This window comes from Chelon labrosus, assembly GCF_963514085.1.
Source record: "Chelon labrosus genome assembly, chromosome: 6".
Lineage (NCBI taxonomy): Eukaryota > Metazoa > Chordata > Actinopteri > Mugiliformes > Mugilidae > Chelon > Chelon labrosus.
This window is the reverse complement of record NC_140342.1, coordinates 11,853,787-11,860,174: the sequence shown is the minus strand read 5'-3', so window position 1 is coordinate 11,860,174 and position 6,388 is coordinate 11,853,787.

Below are 6,388 nucleotides of genomic sequence, written 5' to 3'. Positions count from 1 at the left end.
CATGGGAGTTAGGAAGAGCTGCGAACCGTCACACAGAGCTGACCTCTCCTGAGTCATGCTTATCAGTTGGTCTACAGTTTATCCTTCATGTAGTTGAGAAAACATTTCTGTATTTAAATGTTCAGATGAGTGCGTCCCTGTTCGTTTCTCCTTCCATGCTCTGATTACCTAAGATGAACAGCCACTTAGAGAGATCTCTCTGATCGACTGCTTCTGTTCCCGATTCAACGCAATAAATCAGCTGAAAAGCTGCAGAAAGGGATCCGACCAGTGGCAACGGTGTGGCATACTGCAACTAAACTTGGGCCACAGACTCTCACCAATGACCAGACGCAGGGAAGCGACCACGCATCAGCTGGGTGTATCGTGGCCCCGAGCATGACTCTTGAAGACGAACATTTAGCTTGTGGACAAAACTGAAGAAGAATTCATGAATATACAACATGACAACTTTAGTGTTATATCAAGTATTTATTAAACTGTAAATCTAATAAAAGGCACAAAAAATGATTCCCATAAAATCTGAACAAAAACAAAAACGGTTGCTTGGACCACTAACCTACAGTCCGGCACTATACCATGGGTACAACACAGTAGGCATTGTGCTGAATCAGATCTTACTCGTGATGTCTATTAATCAGAAATTCCAGTGATTTAAATTTACAGTCGCACTTAAGCCTAAATTGCTTCTGATGGTAAGGTGCCCTTGCAAGATTGCTCGCTGCCATTGGTGTATAAGTGTGTACGTGTGTGTGTGTGTGGACTTGTTTTTATTAAGCTGTGGGGGTCTTTTTTATGAAATACTAACATTGTGAGCGCGTGCACAAAGGGGTAAATGTGAGGAGATTTACAAAGTGCTTCGGATAAAAGCCTCCTATCAATATAATCCATTTTTTCTGTCGGGTGAAAGCGTTTGGTGATTTTCATGTTTGAACTGATGAAGGGCTGCTAGCTCCTCTGTGTCGATGTAAAAACATCCCTTATAGCTGTCTGGTTTATCAAACCTTTTCAAAGCTAATTAGACCAACTCAAATCAAAGGCGACCATGACGAAAACAGAGCTCAAAACGGCTGCCGTGAGGTTTTCACACCGTATAAAGGAAACCTATTGTTATTCCTGCCCTTTGCCGACTCCAAATGTCCTGTTCATACATGGCCCTCGTCTTGATGAGCTGTTTATGAAAGCAGCTTTCACAAGTTCTGGTACGCAGCATCTGTGAAGTTGTTAAAGGAACAATATCAAAACTATTGCTGATCTTCACAAGAAGAAAAAAAATCTGTCATCTTATTGTTGCGCCCTCCCAATTAATGCCAGCTCACCACTGACACTAACACCTACAGTATAAAAATCCTGTCTTTGATCACTGGGCAAATGGGGATCTATTGGATGTTGGCAATCAATGAAACTATGTGACCTTTGACCCCATCCATTCCCGGAGATGGGAGGATGTCGTATTGGAGACATCACATTCATTTTGTCCACAGCAATTTATATTTTCACTCAGGGCTCACACCGCCACCTGAGCTATTACCAGTGCACAGACGGGTATCCCCCCAGATCTTACCTGATAAAAGCTGGCCACCAGACAGTTTGACCTTATCTAATTCCAGATGCAGTGAGAGATAAATCTAAAGAACAAAACTGAGTTTTATGACAACCAAATGTTCTCACTCTAAAAGTACCTGTAAGATTGTGTTAACATTTGCCTTGCTGCAGTGCTGGGGCGATTCTGGTGCATTCCTACTGCACAACACTGAGGAAATTCTACCACACATGAGAGATGTGCTGTTGACTTTGCCAGAGGATTTGGCCGGGGGCCTGAAGCTTCTCGGCTCAATGGAGAGATGCCTGAGACCAACCTTTAATGCCTCGTAGCCGGTATGAAATAGAGATGAAGAAGAGAGTGCAATTGAAGATAACACAGCTGTGTTTTCTAATGCTGATTTTAAGTGGAGTTAAGCAAGACAAGTGACTATAAATTATTAATTAACGTGTGGGTAAATTGGTTCTTCATACCTTCTTGACTACTCAGGCAATACCAGCAGAGGCTTGCTCATAGACTCTTTGAAGAATCTGAAATTAATTTGAGCAGGAGTCTAATTTTCAGTTACATAAAGTAAATAATTTATCAAAGAAAGAAGAAAACGCTCGATTTGCATTCACCAAGGTAGCGGCAACTCATGCCAACAGCATCCCTGATGCTTAGAAAGAAAATTATGCAACACCGGTTAGACCCTTTATAAATTACAGGAATAATGGTCCCTCTCTTTCCATGGCCATGTGAAAGCTCAGTAAAACCTTCAACCATATAAAACTGAGTGTGTGAGTCAAAGAAAAGCAATCTCTCAGATAGTAAAACACTCAGTGATAAAACAACAATTTGTTGTACAATTTGCGATAGTGGGCAACTTTGAAGAAGGAATTCTGGCGTGTGTTAGACTCCACTGTGCCACCCACTTTGAGGCGTCTCATCTCTTAAGGTGGGCTAGGATCTTTTGATAGTCTGTGACAGATTGGGGTCGGGCCATTGGACTCTTTGCATGTTGAAGGCTTGAACCATTGGCTGGGCTGGCTTGGAGGGTGACAAGAGATTTCTAAAGCCTTGGAGAGGGTCATGACACCAAGGAGTTTGCCCAGTCTTGCAAACAGAGACCCTTAAAGAGTGTTGCATCTGAGGGCCTGGGACTGACAGCAACCAGCATTATCCGCACCAGCGGAATACAGAGACCGACATATGGACGTCTCTATGAATGCTATACAACATACAACACTGTGCGCCTATAGACAGAAGCCATTCAGACTTTTACCAGAGGGGATTTACGACATACAGTACACTGGTCATCCAGTCACACCAACTGCATACTAACCAGTAGCACCTTTTGTTAGGGATGAGACATCAGATGTTGTGAACGCCTCCTTCTAAATCGGCCCTCTTAGCTTACCCAGGCACAGTTGTGTCTTGAGGAGAAAAGAGCCAGAAGTCTCTGAAATGCTTCAGTGGACTTCAATGTGGATGTCCATCTGACACATTTTCACGATGTTGTCTGAATAGAACACATTCTTAGCTCATTGTAAGAGCCAGCGAGAGAGTGACAGAGATGCAAAGAGAGCTAACAGACGAGGCTGGCAGACCTACATTATGGCTCAGCACTGAGCTGTCAGTCTGCTGAAGGGAGACCAACCGGCCCCACAATCGTCACGACGCAGGCAAGACGGACCCCTCGACCCAGATCTCCTTCAGGTCTGCAGTCAGTGGGAAAACTGCTTCCAGAAAAACATGAAACATGTGGAACACATCATGTGAACTGCTGCTGTGGAGATGATAAATCATCTCTGTGAGTACAGCATGACAACTTCATGCCTACAGTGCCTCCATCACTCTGCACACACGTGTGTGGTCACAGGCTGAAAAGGTTATCTTAACACGGGTTCCATATTGATCTATGACACATGTACACATTTGTCTGCAATGCTACAGCTACTGTAGAGCTCCATTAAACAAGATATGCTAACCATGGAATCACTCCTTCCACATTTGTGCAAACAAACGCAAAAGTGAAGTTCACAAATTCAGGTTCGACACACAAAGCTGAAGCTGACATGTCTCTCAAATAGTAAATCTGCCAACTGTTTTATATTCTGCAAAACAAAACAAAAAATGCTGTTTATGTTTAAGTGCTTTGTCGGTCATGCAAAAACTACACTACAGTATTCTGGCAGAATTAACCACATGGTAATTTTATCAATGTTGTATCAACAATTAACTCTAGGGGTAGGGTGAAACTGTCTCCAGATGACCTCTTTGTGTTTCTGTTTTGAACTTTAAGTGTTCTGACTAAGCTTTAAACCATTACATCACACAAATAATATGGTAAAACCTTAATTTAGCATGACAAAACTAGGTTACATGTACCTCACAAAAGGCTGTATCCCCTCACAGGGAGACAGTTAGTGCTTATTATAACTTTGGACATTATTTATTTATTTATTTATTTTTGCATAAACTAACAGATTAGATTTTAAGCTGCAGTGTTGGTAATTAATTTAAAATAGAACAGAATAACAGCTGCTGGTGTTAGATTCAGCTCTGTTAACATCTTGATTTCTACACAGTATTAGTGTCAGTCCTTTTCAACACCCTGTTCATGGTATTCACTACCTCAAAAGTGGACACCCTCAGAAAGAGCAGCATTGTCTTTGTTGTCTTTTGCCAAAATGCTGATGAAGACCTTGGACATCCAATTTCTGGTGAACAAATTGGTTACAATTTCTTCGTAATTTTATATGCCTAAGGGCAAAGTTAATATTTCCAGTGGCATCCTATTTTCATCAAGGCTTTGTGTTTCCTGAATTACGTTACCAGGCAGATTACTAAATAGTTCTAGACCAGTGGTGTTGTTCTGTGAGTTTGAAGGCAGCATACAGCTCTATATCCTATACCTTAGGACACAGGTACGTAAGCTTGTAGAGAATACAAGTGTTTGACACTTGTAGAAATGCATTTCTGTTATATACTCTATAACATAATTCAATAATTACTATAAGATCTAGTTTTATAGTAAAGAGTCAAACTATCTGTCTTCTTTCTTCCACTGGGATCCGACAGGAAAATTTGGTTCTTCTCCTTTCCTTCTTCTTTAATCATATGTCACAAAACTATTACCTCCAGAGAGCCACAGCAGAAAAACAGCTTCTGATAAGGAGCAGACAAAGTGGTGAGAGGAAGAGGATGAAGAAAGATGAAGGACAGGAAAGTAATTTTATCAACAATGTGAAACTCTGCCTCGATGGAAGCTCTTCAGAAAAGCTGCTTCGTGAGGAAAAAACGCTGCCCATCTTCAGCAGATGTATGCCTGACACGTGCCTGCACCAAAGAAACATTCATTTATCCATTAACTAATTGTAAATGCAGGGCAAAGGCTCCCTGACATTAGGTTACAGCAGCGATTTAGAGACATTAAAGAGACATTAAAGCAGCGTGTGCGAAAATGAATTCTTCACAAAGTTGAAACCGGGAAAAGGACGCTGCTGAAAGAAAGTGAACTGAACCGAAACAGGTATTCACTTCCTGCGCACAAATATCCAAATAGTCTTTGTAGTGGTAATAGCCTGTGTGGTGACTAATCGCACTCAAAGCAGCTAATGACTCATGCAGTTCTGGCCTGGGATTCAGATGGCGAGAAGACTCTGGAAAGCTGCTGGTCCCTCCAATTCAAGATTACACACTCCATCCTCTCACACTGAGACCATTGATCTCAGTGGGCACGGGGACAGGGGTTATTTAAACTGGCTCGATAACACGCTTAGGAGGGGCCAAGTTAAAATTTGGCTGGATGAGGCTAGAGATTTGGAGTTAAGCTGGAAAGGAGGCAATTTAGATGAGTCTGAAGGAAATCAGACAGAAAGGTTCAGAGAGTAAAAAGATAACCATAGACATTAATAACACTTTGGCTCATGACTTGGGTCTGTAGGAACTGTAAGTAGTTTGTAAGCAGTAAAATCTTTCCTCCTTTTTGTGTTAATTAGTCAGTAAGCTGTAGTTGGCGTGTCTGTTAAATATCAGATTATCTTTTTGGTGACTCTTTTTATATTCTGCAAGAAAAAAAATGTGCAGATTTAACACTCAAAATTCCAGTTAGAAACAGATGTGACTACTTCATTTTTAACAGTCAACTTTCTATTATTCTGGCAGAAATAACAACATGCTAATTTTGCGCATAGCTTGAAATTAACACCTTGAGTTGGGTTAAGCTCTGTCTCCGGTTGACCTTTTCATGTTTTCAGACAACTTGTTTCAAACTGCATGGGTTCTTGCTATACATTTTATGGCTACATTGCACCCATATTAAGTAGGTTGTAAGCATAGACTGTATAAATATGGATGGCGGAAGTGCTCCTCAAAAGTGAAGCCAAAGCAAGTAGAGCTCCCCCTGGTGACTGGCTGCAGTAAAGGTCATAAGCTCCACCCCCTCCATGTTAGCGGATGGGACTTGGGCTGAACTAAAACACTAAAATACACGTCAAAAAAATGTTTTCAAGGATGGTTTCTGTCATTTTAGGTAGTTAATATGATGTCGATGCATGTTCAAGTGTCTCATTTTTGGATAAGTTTCGCTTTAGAAGCTACAGAAACAGGATGTGACATAATGGCGACCACCAGTTGCCATGCTAATCGCTCCGTAAAGCGGCCCCGTGGGACTGTACTTTAGAATAAGTACAGTGTGTAATCCAACATTTCCTTGTAACTGGTGGAGGTAGGGCAGAGCATAGTATTGATTTAAAGAAAACACGAGTGAGTCTAGCGGAAGTGCGGTCGAGTCATCGATGTCACGGCTCCGCGTGGCTCCACTCTCGGACCATACTGCGCAGACAAGATGGTGCCGCCCAT